The 22,483-nt window shown below is 40.0% G+C and overlaps 1 protein-coding gene and 1 long non-coding RNA gene across 2 annotated transcripts in view; one reads left to right on the plus strand and one right to left on the minus strand.

Moving 5' to 3' along the window:
• Positions 1 to 498: 498 nt before the first annotated feature.
• Positions 499 to 22,483, minus strand: part of LOC145940633 (uncharacterized) — a 211,464-nt gene continuing 189,479 nt past the window's right edge. Inside the window, exon 5 of the transcript XR_014426052.1 lies at positions 499 to 5,662. The gene's annotated coding sequence lies outside the window, so the exon portion shown is untranslated. The remainder of the gene's footprint in view (positions 5,663 to 22,483) is intronic.
• Positions 7,423 to 20,928, plus strand: LOC145940910 (uncharacterized). Its single transcript, XR_014426089.1, has 3 exons — positions 7,423 to 7,551; positions 7,645 to 7,688; positions 20,834 to 20,928. It is a non-coding gene; the product is annotated as an uncharacterized LOC145940910 (long non-coding RNA).

Raw genomic sequence — 22,483 nt, forward strand, 5'->3', positions numbered from 1 at the left:
GCACATGCATCGCGCTGTAGCAACGCGCGCGTACATATTTAATGGTTGCACGTTAATTGCGCTCTGTTTGCCCATTCCCCATTCTACGCTCCATCTACACGTCCACCTACATTCTCTTCACCCTTTCCGTACCGCAATTCTCCTTTGTTAGCGTGCGCCGCGCGCGCGGTTCGATTTTAATCAATTCACCTCGAGCACCTAGTTGGTTTACGCTCGAAATCCCACGGAAACCTACTTTCGCGTATTCGACATATATATATATATATATAATAATAATTTTCATCGAGTCTTTTGACAAGTGCGAATTGTATAATTTTGCGGATTAGCAGTTATTTTTGACGTTGCGATGCGAACGGGAGCGAATTTGTGAAAATAAGTTTTTTTGCTCGTCTATCAAATTTTTTTGTCTGTGGTGCAATCTTTCGCGGTCGAATGAAGCCAACAGCACTCTGTTTTCATTTTGTCAGAACTGCCTAAAATCTCAGGTAACAATCCATTTTCTTTTATTATTTGAAGCATTTTATAAAGATTTTGAAATAATGTAATTAATCAATTATATGAACATTTACTATGTACGGCGGATTCATTTCGATATAGAGAAACGCAAAGGTTAACGCGTTATTGTTTAAAGTTTTTTAATTATCTTTGTGTTGTAAAAGAAGTTGAATAAGAAAAGTGCATTTTTGTGTCAATAAAGAGAAAGAGAAAGAGGTCTTGTTCTTAAATATACTTTTTTACGTTTCTTTCTCTTTCTCTTTCTAAAGCATGAGCGCGGACTTGCTTTATGAAATGAGCTCTTAATTAGAAAATTCTTTCTGGTATATTTTCTATTTCTCCTTTCCTTTTGTACTAGAAAAAAAAGAGAAACGAATTCATAAAGCTGCTCTTGCATATGTATATTCTTCCTGTACAATTATTACAATATCGCGCATGCTTAAATACTGCGACACTTTCCAGGACGATTTTGGAACTCATCGAAAACAAAAAGGTGTCAACTTCAGACGAGTTCGAGTCTCGCAGCTCGATGGATCAAGGAGTGAAGCTGGGATTCCTTCGGTAAGTTTATTTTCTGATATCGTAAATAAAACACTGTTTAATTGCCGATATCCTGTAGTAAAGAACTTTAATTATAACTATTAGATCGTCACGTCTTTAATATATAAAAAAAGAAGTCATTATTTTTGTATAAATGTATCGAAATAGCATCGTGATTCGAATTTGGTAGCGGATTATAATGGAGTCTCGGGACTCCGCGCCGAAAATGTCAAATAATTCAATTACCGAGAACAATAGCCCGCAAAATTGATCGTCCTTGCGGTGCGCAAGGCGAGGGGCGACCCTTTCCGCGAATGTCGGCATCGAATCTTTTTCGAAGATTGTGTGTGCTCGTTACACGCCTCGCTGGGATCTCGACGTTAATTGTCCGTTAAGCGGGTCGAAGCGCGCATCGTTGTCCTGCAGGAGCCCGCATGTGGAGGTTGATGAGTATTCCCGGATCGAGAGACAAACGAACGCCGTATCAGGGTAGGGATGGGGGGGGAGGAAGGGACTCCAAAGAAATTTTAATCAAGCCGCCCTCCGCGCGCGGTGGGTGGACGGGTGGGTGCGTTCGTCTCGTGTGGACATGTATGTGTGCATATATGTGTATGTGTGTACGTGCGTGCGAGTACGCGACGCGCGCGCGCCTCCAGTTCCGTGGTAAATTACACATACGGGTTCCATTACCGGACCTCGTTACTTTGGAATCGAAAGCCTCGGCGTCTCTCCCGGCTACCGCGATGCTTCCCCGGCTACGAGCAATCGATATCCTTCCAATAGCGGGGACTATCGTTTAGTGACGCTCGCTTTTCGGCTAAGAGCGCGAGCGAAAGAGTTTCGGCGAAGGTAATTTTTTTGTAAATTCTGGACGCGAAAACTGCGTTAAAATTCTCGCTTATCGATCATATATGTATCTTCTTTCCTGATAAATTTAGATATAAAATTATTTATCGCGTTTTTAATAGCACGGTGCGAAATAACGTTCGCTCGCGGAAAAGTTAAAGTTCCTCGAGAAAAGAAAAGCATACGAGGCGTAACGGGAGAAAACGAAGGGGTAGACAGCTCCCTACATCCTTTACAATCCTTTAACGATGACACATTACTTCCGAGCCTTCCCAATGGTCGCAATTCCGGCTACGTTACTGTCACTTAGCGAGCCGAGTCGCGAATCTGTCTCGAAGGATACCGGCACGTAATCTCCTCTCGAGATTTACTCTGAAAGACAAAGTCTCGTATAGAGGCATAGAGAGCCTTGATATTTATTTGCATTTTTTTTTATATTTGGATAATTTTTCTTAGAAGCAGCGAGACCTTATTATTATTATGAAAATGATGAAAAAAGGACATAATGTTCAATATATAATTTATTTATTTATTATAGAATATGTTTAGAATATTTTTTTCTATTATGATACAATAAAGTGAATTACGTGTATAAAATAATTATCTTTTCGAAAGAAATATTTATGTCTCGTATAGCATTTTATTTCTTTCGTAGGACATACATATAGGTTTCATTTTGAAATTAATTAGAACCCTTTAGGAGGAACTTTTTACACATATGTATATAAACTATATATTATGTATATATTTTTTTTTATAAATTCAAAAAGTTAGATTTTCTTCTTTTATATTAAAAAAAAATGTTATGTCCTAATATCTTAATAATTTAATCTTATTACATTAAAATGTATACTCTTGTTAAATTAAAATGTATGTTAAGTAAAATTCATTTAAAATTAAATTAAAATAGATTAAAGAGCTAGATTACGAGAATTAATTCGCGGAGGGTTTTCTCAATGGCTTACAATACGGAAAAGGAACTTTTAAGATTCAACATTTCGAGAGAGAGAGAAAGAGAGATCCAAGAAACTTTCTCTAAGTTTTTGAATTCTCAACACAATTCCAAAGTTTGTGCATATAGTTTTTTTTTTTTTTTTTAACATTTTGTATAAGGCGAGTATTTTACGAAAATAGCGTTCGCGTACTTTGCGCGCGGCCATTGCAAATTGCGAGCGATAGCCAAGGTGAGAGCATACCTGCCTGCGACGTTTCGAAGCCATTCGCCAAGTTTTTCTGAGGATAGGACCTAGATGCAGCTGTGGGGGACGGTAGGGGAGGATAAGAGCGACGAGAAGATAAGGGGGTGTGGGTGAAGATACAGTCCTTAGTGGTGTTGCCGTCGTCGTCTTCGTCGTTGTCGCCCCGTCTCTCTTTCTCCATCGTTTTCTTCTCAGTGCAGGCAAGTGCGACCGATGAGACGTCCGGAGGACCGGCGAACGGTTAGTTAAGGAACACGAGAAAGCACTTCTGGATCACTCTCGGCTCTCGCGTCCCTCCTCCGCGAGCACCGTCTCGAATACGGAGATACGATCGACTCTCCCCATAGATATCATCTCGTGCATATAATACGTCAATTTCACACTCTCGTCGACGCGCCGTCTTGACACATGTGGCAAAATATCTCTCTATTCCTCTTATTATTCCTTAACCCCGAGCGGAATGTTCTCGGAACGTTTTCGCTCTGGCCGAAAGTTATCCTCTTCTTAGATATACAACAGAATGACATCCCGTTCGATAAATAATTTTACTTCCTTTATCTTCGATGAAAATATTTTTCAAAAAGCTTTTGAAACATATCTCATCCGTTAAGACTTTGGACAATGAGTCAATATTACTTAAAATTATCTTAGATATCGCGTCATTTAAAATTCTACGAAGCAATTTTCGAAATTCTATGATTTCTCATAACTCTATATCTATATACGCGGTGGCTTTTATGAGTACCATTGAATTACACACGGAGAGATAAATCGCGAAGAGAGTGATTCCCCGAAGAAGGATTTTCTGAGAGATTCGACGTTAGAAGAGATCCTCCTCCGCTTCATCTTTTCTCGTTTTGCCACGGTGGATTTTTTAACGACGCGCGCCTTTTTCGCACGAAACCGAACTCAGAAGCGATGCATCATAATCAGGCGGTCAACTTACTTAGTCCGGAGTGCTGCGCGCTTAAGTTAATTAGCTAATTACTAATTTTAATCGGATGACGTATGCGCATCTCGGGGGATACAAGCAAACCCTCTTAGCTGGGGATAGCTCACCTCCCCCTAACTCCTCGTATACTCTAGCACAAATGCACACACATACACACGATCTCTCTCTCTCTCTCCCCCTTCTCCTTTCGACTTCAGGCTATCCCCTGTCGTATACGTCCGACAGGGCAATCCCACGGTCTAAGTAATTTAACTAAAACTTCTCGGACATTTTTCCCCCATTTTCGACCATTGGGACTTTCTCTCTTTCTTTCTCTCTTTCTCTCTCTCCCTCTTTCTTTTTTTCTCTCTTTTTCTATCCTTCATTTTCGTCTCAGTGCGAGCGTTCGTTTGCAAACGCGTAATTTCTCAGGTTTTGTTGACCGAACGTACGAGAGCGTTTTATTCAGTAACGAGCACCCTCGCGCGTATAAAAGGCAACGGATGTAAAAATAAGAACGGTTGCGTTTCGCGGAAAATCGTAGTAATTATGTCACGCTTAAACGACGGAAAGAACGGAACTCCCGAAATAAGACGTCTTAAAATAAGACGAAAATTGGAGCATGCCGTATTTTTTGTTTTGACGATGACTTATTAATTATTATACGTTAAGCATTGAAGTTTTTTTCATGAATAATGTTTCAATTTAAATTATTACTGAGCAAATTACTGTCATAAATTAAAATTACAGTCTAAATTAAAAAGTATGAGTTCTGCCACTCGATTTGACATGATTGCGAGGCGATCTTTAATACGCATCAGTGCGGATCCGATCTCTACAAAATTCGCTATCAATACAGTTCTAACATATTGCGTATATAGAATCTTACTGCTTCTCCTAAATTTATAGCGACACAGCGAGCAGGGTGATAGCGCGTTCCGAAACAAAAAAAAAAAGAATTCGGTCACCCGGAGAACGCGCGCGAAGAGATAGTAAAATCTAGACTCGTTCCGTTAACGAGACACGGGTATGATTACAAGGGGATATAACGACCGCCCTTGGAAAAACATCGGGGTCCAGACCGCTGGCCGGCTGGAACGTCGCGCGGTCTTTTATCACCGGCCGCGCCGATAATGCGGCGTTGTTAACGCGCCTGAATCCAATATCTACGCCGACAAATTGGCAACGAGCGGGGGCAGGAGGAGGGAAGGGGAGGAAAACAGAAAAGCCGTCCGCAAACAGTTATTATTAATAATATGCAATATGCGCCGGAGGCCTCCCCTCCGTATTTGCGACGCGTAAGCTTCGCGATATCCGGTCGCCACTTACGGCGTGCGCGGAAGAGGAGAACGCCGGAGTCGCGTTCGCTAATGAGGTAGGAATTAATTAATCGGGGCCTGTGCGAACGCAAGGGGGAGAGGTAGGAGGGAAGAGAGAAAGGGGAGAGATTGCGAAGAGGATGGTCCAGGATAGCCGCGGAAGAGGAGATGGCACTGATATACGAGAGAGTAGCGCGTTTTAGGGGGATTCGGGGGACGCGCTCTTTCTTGCGGATTTCCTCGATGAATCCAGACAACTCTACCTTCCACGTTCTCGTACGGTTCATCGTCAGCTTCATCGTCGAATTCACTGTGCGATCGTCGATCAAAATCTGAAACATAAATAGATGAAACATAAATAGATGAATCGAGATAGTATTTCGAATTACTTTTTGCGAATAAAATCAAGGTACGAAGGACGAACGAATAATTTTTCATATAATAAAATTATAATTTTTTTTAATTCAGAGACACCGTTTTTTTCTCTCGACACTTCGATTACGAGAGAAACGATTTTGAGATTTAGGTTTGATTGATAGCATCTTTTCTGTGATAATAAGCTTTGATATTCGCGTCGTTCTCCATTTTCTATCAGAGGTCTTAGCAAGGATGCGACCATGACGAGGCTGTGAGAAGAGAATGTCATAATTAGAGGTCTATAATTATGTGGAGTCAGCTGGAGTCGCGCAAGCCGATCATTCGGCGTCATGCTGTCCACGTATTACCTATAATAGCAATCTAGTCATGTGTGTCCGCATTAAAGTGAATCAGAAAGATGCATGTATGACAATTGCACACAGAATGCATTTGATCCAATACATATGCGTAAGATTTCGCGACAAATTTTGCGAATAATCTTTCTTTTTAATGAGAACTAGATAATAGAATGTACATCGCGCGTGCTCACACTCATGTCTGTCTTTTAATTAAATATCTCGACAATTAGTAACACGTAGATAACTAACGTGCATCATTTTGACACGTTACATCGCGTAGGAAGCTTCTATCCGTTCCGTTCCGTAATGAGGCAGATTATTCGCGCCAGCTCGACTGACAAGAAAACTAACGAGAGTGTGCATAGGAAATGGTTTGTCGTTTGCATGCCGATAGCATAGCGGTGTCCTCAAATCGAAAGATAAGTGCATCTGTCAACGACGGCTCTATCCCTCCCTTTCCTCTTTCTTCCCTTCTCTATCTCTAGTATCGATACGTTTTTCAACTTCGTGAATATAAGCGTCGGAATCTATAATTTACTGATTAATGCACATGGAAAAAAAATATATTATAATTCTAAAAATTTGCACAAAGAGTATTACGATAAATATTCATCTATACACGCAGAATGTCTTAAAATAACTTTAAACTGCGACATAAGATCTGTTGGCACACGTAAAATTTTTATAAACTTTAACTGGTATTATTGCAAAAGTTGTTACGATATATGCGTACACTAGAACAACACAAGCGCGCGTGTAACGCGCATTCTTCGATTTTATGTTAAAAAGAATATTAAAAAAAAAAAAAAATAATATAAGTTTCTTTAAACTCGATTAATATTTTTTCACAGAAATTACTGATTAAAGCGTTAATTTGCTAATTAAAATTTTAAATAATAATATATTAAAAAATTAAAATGGTAATATGTTGTAAATAATATATTTATATTATAATATCTTATTCTCGATTAATATTTTTTGACAGAAATCAGCTGATAACTGTCAAAAATATTAATCGAGTTTAAAGTATTATAACATATTATTTAAAACATATTATTATTTTAATTTTTATAATATATTATTATTTTAAAAATTAATTAGCAAATTAACGCTTTAATCAGCTGATTTCTGTCAAAAAATATTAATACAACGAAAATTTGCTAATTAAATATTCTAGCTTACATATTTATATTTATATTGTGTATGTTATAATACGAAATAATAAAATTATTCTAATAAAATATGTATGTATTTTATTTGTTACAGGTAGCATTGTGATACACAATGCGATTCACGCGTCGTCTCGGGAGTGCCGTGTAAAGTGTCGCGCGTCGGGAGTGCCGTGTAAAGTTTCACGTGTCGGGAGTGCCGTGTAAAGTGTCGGACAATCGTAATTATTCATGTTTTTGCGAGTGTCGTGAGTGCTACGAAGGAGCAATGACAGTCGACCAAGAGAGAAGGAGGAGGCCCGGGGAGGCATCGGGCGACAGCGGGACAACTATGAGGTATGCAAAATGAAATTTTTTCTAAACTGCATTGTTTATGAGATATTCAACACAGAGATATGTATATACATAACTTGAATATTTTGTTTTCAGATCAATGTGCTGTATACTACAACTTCGCGTTATTGTACATATCGGTGAGTGAGAAATTATTTTATAACATTTATATAGCGGTAATGGGGGTGTATATAATATGTTGAAAATATTAAAATATAGTAACATGTTTTAAATAATATGTTATAACATCTTATCCGTGATTAATTTTTTTTGGCAAAATCAGCTGATAATTGTCAAAAATATTAATCGAATTTAAAATATCATAACATTCCTTTCTAAAAAGGGGAAGGTTAAGTCGATTCTCGCAAGTATTGTTGCATCTTTTCCGCGATGCTGATTGACTCTGTTTCGATTCGCATTGTGCGTTATATTCGTAGCATCGAGAGGCTGTCATCGCGAGGGTTAATAGTTTAACAGTTTGTTAAAAATAAAATAAAATAAAATAATATGTTTTAAATAATATGTTATAATACTTTAAACTCGATTAATATTTTTGACAGCTATCAGCTGATTTCTGTCAAAAAATATTAATCGCGGATAAGGTATATTATAACATATTATTTGCAACATATTCCTATTTTAATATTTTAAACATATCATTATTTTAAAATTTAATTAACAAATTAACGCTTTAATCAGCTGATTTCTGTCAAAAAATATTAATAAAGCGTTAATTTGCTAATTAAATTTTAAAATAATATGTTAAAAATATTAAAATAGTAATATGTTGTAAATAATATGTCATAATATTTTATTCGTGATTAATATTTTTTGACAAAAATCAGATGATAACTGTCAAAAATATTAATCAAGTTTAAAGTATTAAACATATTATTTGAAATATATTATTTTATTTTATTTTATTTTGAACAAACTGTCAAACTGCTAACCCTCGTGATAACAGCCTCTCGATGCTACGAATATAACGCACAACGCGAATCGAGACAGCGAATCAGCATCGCGGAAAAGAGGCAATAATACTTGTGAGAATCGACTTAACATACCTTTTTTAGAAAAGGGTAGAAAATTAGTAGTATAGTTTAAATTTAAAATAAATGAGATACTTCCTTGCATATAGAGCTTTTATATTCACCTAGAATAACACAAGCGCGCGCCATTCCTCGGTTTTATATAAAAAAAGAATATTTTTATATAAAGTTTGTTTAAATTGATTAATATTTTCTGACAGAAATCAGCTCATTAAAGCGTTAATTTGCTAATTAAATTTTAAAATAAAAATATGTTATAAAAATTAAAATAATAATGTTATAAATAATATGTTATAATATTTTAAACTCGAATAATATTTTTTGACAAATCAGCTGATTTCTTGTCAAAAAATATTAATCGAGTTTAAAGCACTATAACATTTTATTTAAAACATATTAATGTTTTATAATTTTTATTACATACTATTTGAAATTTAATTAACAAATTAACGTTTTAATCAGCTGATTTCTGTCAAAAAATATTAATAAGGAGTTAATTTGTTATAAAAGATTAGGAGGAAGATGTGATAATGATTCTAGAATTCTATTATACGTATATACATATGAGCAAAAGAGCAACGCGCGTAAACGAGATGTTATTCGTCACGATCGAATGGAAGATTTTTCCAAGAGAACATTTACGAATTTGGCCTAATCTAAAGATGTCGAAGCTCTCTTATGTTCGGTACACAAAAGTAAAACTGTGACCGGTCAGGACAGAGAGAGAGAGAGAGAGAGAGAGAGAGGGTTTTCTCGCGCGAATGGCGCTTTCTTCGGGTTGGCAATCCTTCACAGTTAACGCCCCTAATCGTATTCATTAAAGTGCTCTCAATGCTTTTACACGGCTCTCAAGCTCCGCCACCACTTTCTCGCTCCCGCTTCTCGCAAACGCTTCTTTCTCGTTTCCCGCATCTCCGTTCCTCGTCCCTTTCGCCTTACCGCCGCCGCTTTCAACGTCAAGATTTCGAACGGATTCCCTCTCACTTACCTCATCCCTTCTCTCTTCCTCTCTTCCTCTCTCCCTCTCTCTTTCTTTCTGTGTGCAAGTTAAATAAAATCTATCCGTCTCTCCTTCTCTATTTTTCTCTTTCGCCCGCGCGCATTTCGCTGGACCCTCTTGGTCCCTTCTCTCTTACCGCCCGGACCTGGTCGTTCGTCAGGAGAGCTTTTAAGTTGGCAACAATGCACGGATTTATAAACCACTGGCACCAGGCATTGTTATCGGCGAGTGATTGGAAGGCGTCGTTTCGACACTAGCCGAATACCAACCATCGGTTTGCCCATTGTTGACCCCTTTATCTTGGAAATTCGTGGGTGCTACGATCTCTACTTCCTGCGTACCCGTCCGTCCGTCCGTCCGGTCCAGGGACTCGCTAAATCACTCGGGTTTTATTGATGGACCGCGGGCAGAAAAGCGCGAGCTGGTATCACGGCTCCTGATAAACGGTCCATTGTGGACCGTCTTTTCTTCACGGTTCCTTAGTGTGTCGCGTGCACGGCAGTTTCGACCATTTCCCATTCGAGATTGCCGAATCGGATTTACTCGTTCGTAGCGATCGAATAACGTCTTGATGCATGTCGAGTACGGATATGGCATAGATGCACCACCAGCGAATGCCGATTGCAAGTCTTATTACTTAAGACGCAGAGCCGTCATTACGTTTGTAATGATGCCCTATTTCGAGAAATAGGAACACGTTTAATTAGAACAAGATCTTTAGAATTCAAGAGAGTTGTAACTGTCGATTTAATAATGATTAACAGAAACAGGTAAACGATTTCCGCAAAAATATGAAACGACATCGTTTAATCTTTCAATTTTATAATATAATTTTATATAAAAATGTTTCTTTGAAATTATTTCTCTAAATTAATCTCTATACCGATCGGTATAAAATAATAGTATCATAAATTGAGAACAAAGAAATCTTAATCTATTATATTTATTTATTTGAAATTTTATTTGCTTCTACTGCGAGAACGTCTCAATTTTTGTTGAAAGTACGTAGGAAACAATTCTAAAGATACAAGATATAGTTTCGAATAACAGTATTTTCAAGGGGAAAGAATTGCTACTTTTCAGACAAAAGCTGCAGAGAATAGCTTATATTTTTTCTCGATAGTATAGTTTTTGCCCGAACGATACTAATACTATTTTTTCTATTTTTTTCTATTTTTTTTTCGCCTGAAAACTGACTCAAACGGTGATGTCGGTCAGAACTGCCTTCTCTCTACTGCGATTTATTCCCCTCTACTGAACGTTTTCACGATCGCGACCGGACGCGTCGAAGAAAGAAGCGTGACCGCTGTCCGGAATATGTAGATGGGATTTCGAGTCCGCATTTAACCGCCTTAGACTCGACGTCAACGTGTGTCGTATCGTGTCGTGCTACGCGACATTCTCACCCCACTGTCTATAGGTCTGTTTCACGTTTTCTATACCGCGGTGTAGCTTTAATGCGGAGCACGTGGATGCGCGCCGATCTCATCGAATTATACGCGTCGGTGACAGTCGTCGTTACAATGGGGTACCGGAGTGAATCGCGCGTTTCTACCCCCTCTGCCCTCCCTCCTTCTCCTCAGCTCGCAAGCTGACTTTCCCATGATGTGCTCAGTAATCAGATCATCTCTATCCTACACACCCTACCAATACCAATACCATACAACGCGCTGTATGCCGCACCATATATACCATTTACCCTATCATCCTACCCTACCACATTATGCTGTCCGCCACACACCTCTGTCAGCTTCGCTTCCATCGCAATCGCATAGGCTGCGTCGCACACGCACACGCAATCCGCATCGTAATCCCTGCGAATTTTCTAACTAACTGCTTTTTTAGGCGCCGTTCAGCCGAATAATCGATCTAATGATGAGTCTTTGTGTTAGCGAAGGGTGAATATAATGGCGAATATATATTGTATTATCGTGCGCATTGTATTATACGTGCCCGTGGTAGTTTCATACGCACAGTGATCTCTTTTTCAAACTATTCCCGTAATCGAAATTCGAATGCTTGGTGATGCAATTTCAATTGCGATAATGAATTTAAACTTTTTAACATGATTTTTAACTTTACAATATTTATATTATAGTTATTATTATTTAATTATGCACTGTGTTAAATTGAATTCTTAAAAGTCAATGTTGTAGCTTGAGATTTTAATCTATGCAATTTTCTACATATATTTTTCCAAAATTATTGCAATATATAAACGATATATCTCTCTCGGAATTTAGTTTCTATCTCGCACAAATACCGGAATTGCGAAGCGACGAATGCAACAACTGCTCGCTCCAGTTTGCGGCGCACCGCTTGAATTCTTATACGTGCTAAAATAATATTTATAATCGCGAAGGCACAGCGCGTCGCGTAGAAAGAATTATCGATTTTCGAGAGCAACCGGCACGTGCCCCAAATACCGGGACACGTGCCGGACCCGTTCGATTTTAGGGAACCGCGAGAGATGCGCGATCGGCTTTCGCACGCGTCTCTCCGCGATACGTTTGCATCGCGTGTACATTACGCGTATAAATGCGTTTACGTATCGACCCCGCACGCGCGCGAGAGATTTCGAGGTTGCCCTTCTCTCAGCCCGCCCGCGTTAGAGAGAAGCAATCTCCCATCGATCTAATCCGTAATTACGCCGCTGAAAGAGCGACCCGGGAGTCACGGACACCTCGATAACGGAGAAACCGAGTACCCCAGTCATTTTTCAGACGGGTAGGCTTTCTCCCTGCGATCAGCTTCCCTCCCTCTTGCCCCTCTTTCTCTCAGCGAAAGATGGCATCTTTTATATTAATGCTATTAATAGAGAATTACACACTGCTCTCCTTCTGTTAATACTATTAATAAAATATTAATTTATGGGGCTCTATACTATAAACTTTAAATTACCGATTATAAATTATTGACATATGTTCGATTCAGATGCTATAAATAAATAATGTTATCAAGCGTATGATTAATTTAACGTTTTTTTATCCTGGTTTTAGACTCGCTCCATTTTTTGTGTCACAGAACTGTTAAATATTTGTATGATTCAGATCGAATGTGTGTGTCACATCTCAATTTCAATCCATTAATTAGAATAAATTAAATATTCGCATAAGCTTTTATTCATGCTGACATGTCCTAAACTTACACTAACTCAAATATATTAATTATTACCCTAATAATATCATTAAACAATATCGGCTCCGCTTATGTCGTCGCTATTTAGCTAAAGATTTTTCGCAGACTGACTGCAATTCATCGCAGTTTCATCCATAATATTCCGCCCCATAACGGCCATAACGGTTTCGTGTCTAAATACGCTCACACGCTTCTTTGCCACGCTAATCTGTCCCTAATCGTCTACCGACTTTGTCACGGCCGTATACCGTTTTCCCCGGCGATTCAATGCGAACCACCGTGAAGGATCCGCACCCCACAACGGCCCTCTCGCAACACGACGGTAAACAACCGGCCGGGTTTTTCTTTGCACAATATGTTGCAGGACCATTACTTAGTCGTGGCAACCTCCGTTCTCGCGGGGAGAGTGGCTCTTACCTAAATAACCACTCAGTCACTCGCAGACTTAGCCAGAGAGGATGGTAGAAAAGGAGAGAAACAGAGGGTGAGCGAGTGAGTAAGAGAGAGAAAGAGAGAGGGTGAGAGAGCAGTCGGGGAATAGGAATGGGAGAGGATAAAGGATGTGAGGCGAGGGGCAAGCGAGCAGCCCGAACGGGCGGAGGTGGCCCCGATACTATTACGTGATGTAAGAGTAACCGAGCATCCAGAAACCACCCCGTCAGATTAACGAGGCCATTCTCCGATTGATTTCTCGAGGAGCGCGCTTCGACCGTTAACTTCTATATCGCACTCGCGAAGGTGGAACGACTGACTTGGCTTTTTGCGCGATCCGATATACTGGATGATATTGAACGCGAATCGGTGAACTTTTAGCAGTTAGACGAATTATTTGATGAATTTTGAATCGATTTTTTTTCTCCTAAAAGAATAGTATTATTGTTAGTATTATTTTATATTACGATTTTATTTTACGATAAATTCTCCTCGAGCAATTAAATGAAAGCACAAAATACATAATGCAACATGTACATAATATAATAGCAAAATAATATTGCATGAAAAGTAGAGAAATTATAAAAATAATAATGATTTTAAATTCTATATCAAAAGAATATTATATTGTGTATGTTGTACTCGGAAAAAAAGAAAGAAAGAAATTTCATAAATGTTGAAAAATTTTTCCACCCATTTAATAACGTTTACAAGAAAAGACCATTGAAAAGTATTAAATAAATGCGAGTGAAAAAAAAGACTTTTTCTAACAAATTAACATTCGGAATTCAAACAGATGCCAAAATTTCGTTCTTTAACGATTTCGAAATAATTTTTATGCTAATAAAAATCTATTTTTCGTCGTCAAGAAGATGTTAAAATTAAAGAGTTATAATATTTTTGTATTTAACAAAAAAATATCGACAGCCATAGTACGGAATCGTAATAAGAGGGTAAATCACAGCGATGGTATCTCGACTCCGCCGATTTCGCGAGAACAACGTAACGCAACACACGAAATACATCGAGTGACGTTAATCGCGCCACAGAGAAGCGGAACTCGAGACATACAGAGGGGGCCGGGAACGTGCGAAAGGAGGCGAGACGAGATGAGACGAGACGAGACGAGACGAGACGAGACGAGACGAGACACGTAATGGCGTGTCGGAGTTAACCCGTTGATAACCATCGGCTATAATTAACTCGGGCGAACCGGTGAACGAGCTTCGAACCCGCTAACTGCACCGAGCCACAACTATGAGTTTACGATACACACGCAATGCATTTGTATGTGTGTGTGGGTGTGTGTACATGTATGTATATGTTTACGCGCGTGTGATGTATCGGGACTTCTTGCCCTTTCGGCGATCGCGGAAGGTCCTTGAGGAAGTCGCATCGCGCGCCTTGCAACCCTCGGCGAAGACGAACCGACACTGTAATCGGAATTACGTTCAAGTGCACTATATGCGCCGAGTATGCGAGCATATACGATAATGTTTGTTTTACGCCCGGATGATTTCGCTAACCGATGATAATAATATGTTACTCGCGTGTGGATGAAACCATCTATTAAAACCGGAGAGCGAGCGATGTTGTTACGTTCAGAGAGAATTCTATTCTCAGGATATAAAAGATCTTGGAGCGTTGAAATTACTTAAGCAAAAATGATCAAAGTTAAGCAATTATTCATGAATTGTGAAGTACATTTTAGTTAGTCGTTTGTATATGCAATTGATTCTCTGTGCATTAAATACAAGAAATATATTCTTGTAGAGCAAGAAAAATGGATATTGTTTATATTAGAGATATATTTTTATTTTATATTATACAATCGCGAGAGAGATTATGTATATGTATATACGAACAGATAAACAAAATTTAAATATAGTTAAACGAATAATGCGCGCAATAGTTAAGTGCATGAGAAACATTTGTCCTATTTAATATACTTTATAATGCGAATAACGTGAAATGGAAACATGGGAAATAACAAATTAAATAGGAAAATTTATTCGTGGATGTTGCCTGATTTTTCTAAGGATTGCTCACAGCAGGAAACCAGAGGCAAATAATTAACAAGTCACATTTGGCAGCTGGATGGTGATCAGTTCGAAATCGAATCCGCAATTTTCGTTAAGTAGCGGTCGCTTTTCCTCTTTTTTTTCTGCTCGCGGGAGTCCGATTAGAGGGAGTTGCTCACCGTTGAGAGGAAGGAAGGCTACGCCGCGCAATCATCGGCCAGTCTTTTAATTTCCTATATCAGTGGGGGAGAGAGCATGTGTACACATGAATTTGGCGAACTGGTGTGCGAACAAGCGTACGTGAGCGATGTGAGGATCAGTGGCGAACATATAACAAACAGTGCCTAAGGCCTCGCATTACATGAAGGGTGAACTTCATCCCTCTCTGAGACTCTTTTGTTGTATAGTTTTTTATGAGATCTTTTATTCTAAATTGTCCAAAGAAAAATAGAAAATGTCCTTTATTAGAAACTGATTCGTCTATTCTGAGACATCCTGTGCAGATGTACGGATTGCACCCCACAGATTATATTCGTGCCAAGGGTGTCAAATTGTCTTGATCCGCCACTGATGTGAGGTGAGGACGAAAGATCGACGAAGGAGGAAAGGAAGCAGGATGGCGGTGAACGAGATAGAAAGGGTCAGATGAGGTAGCAGTGAAGGAGAGCGAGAGAATGATAGGAAGGGAAAGTGAAGGGTAAGGAGAGGAAGAGAGAGAGAGAGAGAGAGAAAGAGGGGAGAGGAAGAGGGATGAAGAGAGAGAAGGTACGATGGCTCGTGCACGAGGGTCGGCACGGAGTGGTAATTGGCTGTCAGTGCTTCCCAGTCCTACCAACCGCCCAACAACCCCGAGAGATTGGTATCGCTTATAATTAACTTCTCCGTGCCACGAAACCACCGTTTCCATCGACGTCCACGAAGAAAGAGAGGGAGGTAGCTGGAAAACACAGAAGTATAGAAGGTTGTGGATCCGCGGTGGGGCGCGAGGAAGTTGCTTCGTATATAGGAGGGTGGATGAGTGTTTCTGGACGGTCCGGAAGTCCGAAAGATGACTGGATGCGGGTAGCCGGATATCCGCAGAATCTCGGCTTTCTCGACGTATTCGTGACACGTAGGGGGTGTTTGGGAAAAGTGTAAGTCAGAAATTCATTGACGCTGAGTCACTGAATGAATATTTGAATATAAATTTGGGTTATTGATATGTTTGATGTTCTCCATTCTATCTGGTAATACAACGTGAATATATATTAAATCTTACGATATAATTTATTTTAGAATTGATTAATAATCTTTATATTTACTTCTATCTACTAATTAAAATGTACTTTTTTATATGTATAAATATTGCTATAAAAATCTTGATAAACATACACATCTTATATTTCTCCCAAATATACATATAAGTATAGAATTATGTATAAAGATTATAATATCCACACGTAATAATAACCATAATATTTTTTACAATTTAAAACAAATTTAAAAACGTTCATTTATTAATATATCAGTTTTAAGATGCAATTTTATTATAAAAATTTTAGGAAATAAAAACGCGCGACATTTAAAAAATGCTTTATATTATAACTTGTCTTTAACGAGCTAATTCCATAAATTGGAAAGTCAAGTTTTATCTTTGTCTCAAAGATATTGTTCTTTCCTTGCCCAAAAGTGCCAGCATTACGAACCTCGCGAACCATGACCACAGCGTCATCGTGATGCTGAGCGACATCAATGTCAGACCGAAGCTAAACGCGTGCAGGTTGCGTCGAATCAGCGGGCTAACGAACTCGCAGCATCCGCAGATTGGTTACCGTCGTGGAATACGACGTGAGTCTGGGGCATCAACCACTGCGTCGAGTGTGTACCACCCGCCACACATATCTCTCTGCCTCTCCCTTTCCCTCTTCTCTCATTCTCTCTCTCTCTCTCTCTCTCTCTCTCTCCCTACTGGCATATAGGACCTACGGAATATCAGTGCAACCCTCCGGTAACTAGTTTCTGAGCAGGTCACCCCAATTAACGTTTCCACGTACAGCACGACCGCCTCTATCGTCCACCCCTCTACCCTCTCTTCAACCTCTCTCTCTCTCTCTCCCTCTCGTCAGCGTCTCCCTTCTGGTTCCGAACCCTCTACGTTCCACCGCTTTCCGCTGTGTGCCGCGCCGCGGTAAGTCTCCCAGAAACTTATAATTGCGAAAGGAGTCGGCAATTATAATTGCCTCAGACCGACGGAGACGGCTGTAATTATCCAAAAAGTCGGTGCGCGAGAGGAGGCCTGTGCGCGCCGGCTAGAGCTCCGCACGTAGTTTTCTCTAAATCGCGAGGATTAAGGGAAATAACGGACGCGAGGGAGACGAGCGCGTTTGCGCTCGACGGAAAATCGCGCGCAGCCCTCTCCGGCCGTAAACGCGGCGTATATAACGGATAGACGAGGCGCGCCCGGACTCGAAATTAAAGTTTGTTAATTATTCGCATTCTTAAGATTTTAACATCGGAACATCCAAATTGGAACACAAATTCTGAAGCTATTAATGCCGAGAATTACGTGGCATTGTTTCGCTCGTACTTTCATCGATCTGATCATTAGCGCGATCCACTTTCGCAAAAGAAACACGATAACAAAAAAAATGGATAAAAGATATAGTGTGCATATTTTCGAACACGTGTCGTTAAATTGTTATTCAATCATTATCTATATTATTCAGAAAGCGGGTTTGTGTGTCGACAAAAAAAAACGCCGACAGACTGAATCCTCATCCGCTCGGCGGAAAATACTCGCAATAAAATTCGTCGCGCCAAATCGAGTTTCTCCCTCTTCTCGGGTTCGGCGGCGTTTTTGATTAAGTTCGCTCGGGCGGAGGCATTTAACGGAAAGGCATCCTGTTCCGGCCGCAATCGGTAAACTGATTAAAATATAATCCCCGGTCCCGGCAGACAAACAATCGACACGATCGCGCGTATCGACTGGCCGTCGACCATGCAAGCTTGATTCTCGCGCAGGCAAGCAAGACAATTTAGCCGGCGAGATATTCGATTTCACCGTTGACCTCTCGATATTCATCGAGTTGACCCGTGAGGGAGAGGGAGGAGGAGGGCAGCTCGGAACAAATTAAAACAAAACCCAACTAATTTAACGCCATTCAATCAACGCGCCTTAGGTCCGCGTCGCTATTTAGCCGCGCATTTTGCGCTAATTGCGGCGCGTCTGAATACCGCATTTCATTCATCTGATATGAATATTGCATTCAACGTTATCATGATCCGGGAATCAAATAGCCGTATTTAATGCTGTTTGCGGGTCGTGGATGCGTCTCTATAACGTAATTTCTATATTCCGTTCGAGATTTGCCTGTGTTACAATTAGTCGTGCTTGCTGCATTAATAGCTTCGTCGTGTTAAAAAAAATATATTTTTCTATTTCTCGCGAGGAAGAAGAGGAACAATATATGAAAAAATATAATACCAAGTATAAATCAACGTTATATATTTCGAGTTTCACCTCGTCGGCCCTTATTATCCAACTCCATCGACTAATTGTATCGGCATTTTTAATCGCACCCTTCAAAAAGTTGCTCGATCTCGTTAAAACTTTTATCGTAAGGGCAGATTCGCCGGGACGCGAATCTTATGAATTTAGCACGCACTCGTGACGTCGCTTTCGAAAAATCATCGAACGTCTAGGAAGAGAGCGAGAGAGAGAGAATGCCGCCCGCCGCCGCTCGTTGGCCGATTGCGGATGCCTCCTCCTTCACGGCCCCCGATGTAATTTTCTGAATGACTGCGTAATTAAAACTCTAATTTCCTGCGCTTAATTGACCGGAGTCTTGGTTCCCCCTGTGCTCGGTGCCTCCCGTCCCCCGTGGCTCTCCCCGTCCGGCTCGCCCACCAGTCACGCCGCTCTCGCTCGCCCCTCGTAAAGTAAAGACGCAAAGAAGGCGAAGGTAGAAGTCTTCGTGTCATTTTTCAGATATTTTTTTTTTTTTTTTTTTTGCGAAAATTTAGCGGGTGTTTTTCGAATGTGTCGAAATGACAAGTCAGCCGCGCTTTTGCTGATTCGCCAATTATTTCTATGACGAGATACGTATAAATACTACTTTAATAGAAAACATGGTTATCGAAAAGATCGAAATAATTGCTTGAAATCTCCCTGATAGGTCACGTCAGACGCAAAAACATTGATGTTAGCGTTTGCAAAGACAGAGATGAAAATCAAGAAGGAAAGTCGGGAAAACCGCAGCACAATTACAATTAGGAAAATAGATTTTAAATCCGGAATATAGCACTCTCTCTGAAGACAGACGCCCCTCCGGTAGGGGTGGAGAGGGTCGATGCGAACAGCCGCGAGGGGGAGGTTGCGCGTGACAGAGGAGACAGGGAAGGGGGGAACAGAGGTGGAACTCCAATGGAAATTAATTCATTACTCTAATGCATTGAGAGCGAGAGAGAATGGGCCAGGCGCTGAAGCGTTTCGCTAAAGATGGATGTCTCGTTTTCATTTCGAAAATTAACACTCTTCGCCGTTACTTTCCACGAGCCAGCGAGGATTTCCTTGTTTCGCGTTCTCTCAAACGCGAATCTGCGCGAACCCCTAAGGACACGGCTTCGTATAAAGTAATTCTCTACGTTCAATGAAAAAAATTGCAATAAAAAGATTAAGATAAGAAGAAAGAATAGTAGAAAAATATTAAATAGAAAATAGTAATTTTTTTTATTAATTCCGCGAAATTATAATTATCGAAGATAACATTTATTTTATAAATGATTTAGACGAATAGAGATAATTATTTTTAAAGAAGTAATTCTCATATTCTCTGCGAGATATTTTTGTACACAGTTTTTGACGCTTTTTGTGCCAAGCCTTCGACTAACTAACGGGGTCCGCACTTCCTTTTCGCACTTTATAAATTCCGGTTTCCCGTAGCTGTCGCGGCTCCTTGGCCGCTGGCGATGCTCGCGCGAGGTGTGTAGCGCGCTCGTTAACGTATTCATAGGTTTATGGGACAATTAACCCTTTGAGGGACAGTTTAATTACAGAAGTGATTAAACATCTTAACGTACAAACTCGGTGGGCTCCGGACGACGTATATGCATTCGCAACGCGATGTGGCAGGCAGCCGGGTCGACTGGCATAGCATAACAGGGGCGAGAGTCGGGGAAGGGGCGAGGGAGGCACAAGCCTGGCTGTTACCAATTAACATACTAATGACACGAACCGCTTTTCGAGGGCCGGTAAGTGTAACCGGCCGGTCCGAAGAGCCTCGTGTAGGTGTGAGCGTGCATATATATCTTCGTGTGTGCGTAATATATTTTAGAAATCGTCGCGATCGATCTAAGAGACGCCGTACCTTTGATATCAAAACTATGCAATAATCTCTATTTTTATATTTAAGACGTACATACATTTGGAAATAATTTGGTTATTCGATTGTACAACACTGCTTTCTGTTTGATTCTTATTTAATTGATATTTTTATTTAATTTATTTATATCATTATTTTTATATAATTGATATCAAGTTGCAAAGGGAAAAAAATATTATATCAAACACTGAGAATCATTTAGCATCAAATTATGCCATGTTTAATTTGATATCAAATTTTTCGAGTCAAAGATGTAATAACAGCTTTATTTATCTCTTTTTTCAGTGACAAAATTCATCGGTTCAAATCGTGAACTAAACAAGAGGAAAACCATCGGATGTTTAGGCATAAGAATAAATGGAGTGAGAAGATATAAATAGTGAGAACTTATAAATTTGAATCTTGTAAGTAACGCCTCATCGTTTCGACGTATAGCGAGCGATAACACGCAAAAGTATGCACGTATGTTGTATTTTTTTTGTTTGATCATGCTAAGCGACACCGCAGACAAGTCGATCCGCAGTAAGTCGGGTATCTGCGACGAGATATGAATAATGTTCATAATAGAGTGGTCTTTCTCCATTAAAGTTGAATTTTAATTAAAAAGTAGCTCGGACATGCATACATTATAATATGAAACTCGGATTACAAATCTATTATATTTAAGTTTGTTCGCGACACTTTTGGGGACGCTCGAAAGAAACTGTCACAACGAAATATCGTCTCTCGCGAAGACGGCACGTGTGTCTAATATAATCCTTCGTCAGATAATAACATGTGTCTCAAGACACACACATACGAGAGATATGTAAACGAAATTATAAAAGAAAAAAAAAACAAGCTACAGCGGTGGCTGAACGAAAAGTCGAACGAAGAGTCGTCTCGAGCTCGGATTCGCGTATACTTATGGCACGACATTCAATTATGAGAGTAAACATTGCGCGCGAGATTTCCTCGGAGATATTTCCGCGGATGATTCGCGATAAAAATCCATAGATTTTTCCCTCGCGAAACTTTATTAAACGTTTATCGGCGAGCAATTACGCGTCGACCGCGAAACGCCGCGACGAGAAGCGCGCGAGCGATTCCCGATAGTGCGAATCTTGCTCGACACGATTGAATTTCACGATATTGTGTATCTTTACGGTGGAGAGAGAGAGGGTGCAGGTTCGCGTGGGGGGAGGGGGAGGAGAGGGATGCGCGACGGGGATGGGGCGTATAGCGTATATAGATAGGGGTAGGTTGTGAGTGCGCTAGATTTAATTAGCTGATTATAATGTTTATTTAATTAATATAATTGGCAAAGCCCCGCAAGCGTGTGTATAGACTTACACGGGCGCCCCGCGGCCATTCCGCCGGCGTTGCATTTAATGACGTCCATTAACGAACATTTACATTAGCAGTAATTATTATCGCGAGGGCGACGTCAGTGCGCGCGAATCGACCGAGGAATTTTCGGGCATTCATTACCGGGTGTGGAGACCGATAAAAGCGACGATTATACACCACACACACACACATACACACATACACACATTATTTCTCTCCCTCTCTCTCTCTCGCCCGCGCGTGATTATTAACGATATTTTGTTAAACTTTCCACGCGCTACGCCATATAAAACCCGATCGACGCCGAAATCACTGTTTAACCGATATTCGTTACTTGATATTAATTGAGCGTTTACATCGACGCGATGTTTGTTGTTCGATACCGCTTCCGGCAGCAATATGCAGTGTAAATATATGCGGCGTGATAGCGGAGCAAGTATTTCCATGTCGTAATTTTTGGCACCGTAAACGATCGTAAACTCTTTGCGATACATAACATCAACATATAAGGTGTTTGCGTCGTGTTTATACTCAACTTTTTATCAATCTTTCGACGCGATAATGATACACATTTAAAAAAAAATGCACATTTTTAATTAACATATT

The sequence above is a fragment of the Prenolepis imparis genome, unplaced genomic scaffold, assembly GCF_030444845.1.
Source record: "Prenolepis imparis isolate NDT839.2.m4 unplaced genomic scaffold, iyPreImpa1.0 SCAF_9, whole genome shotgun sequence".
Taxonomy (NCBI): domain Eukaryota; kingdom Metazoa; phylum Arthropoda; class Insecta; order Hymenoptera; family Formicidae; genus Prenolepis; species Prenolepis imparis.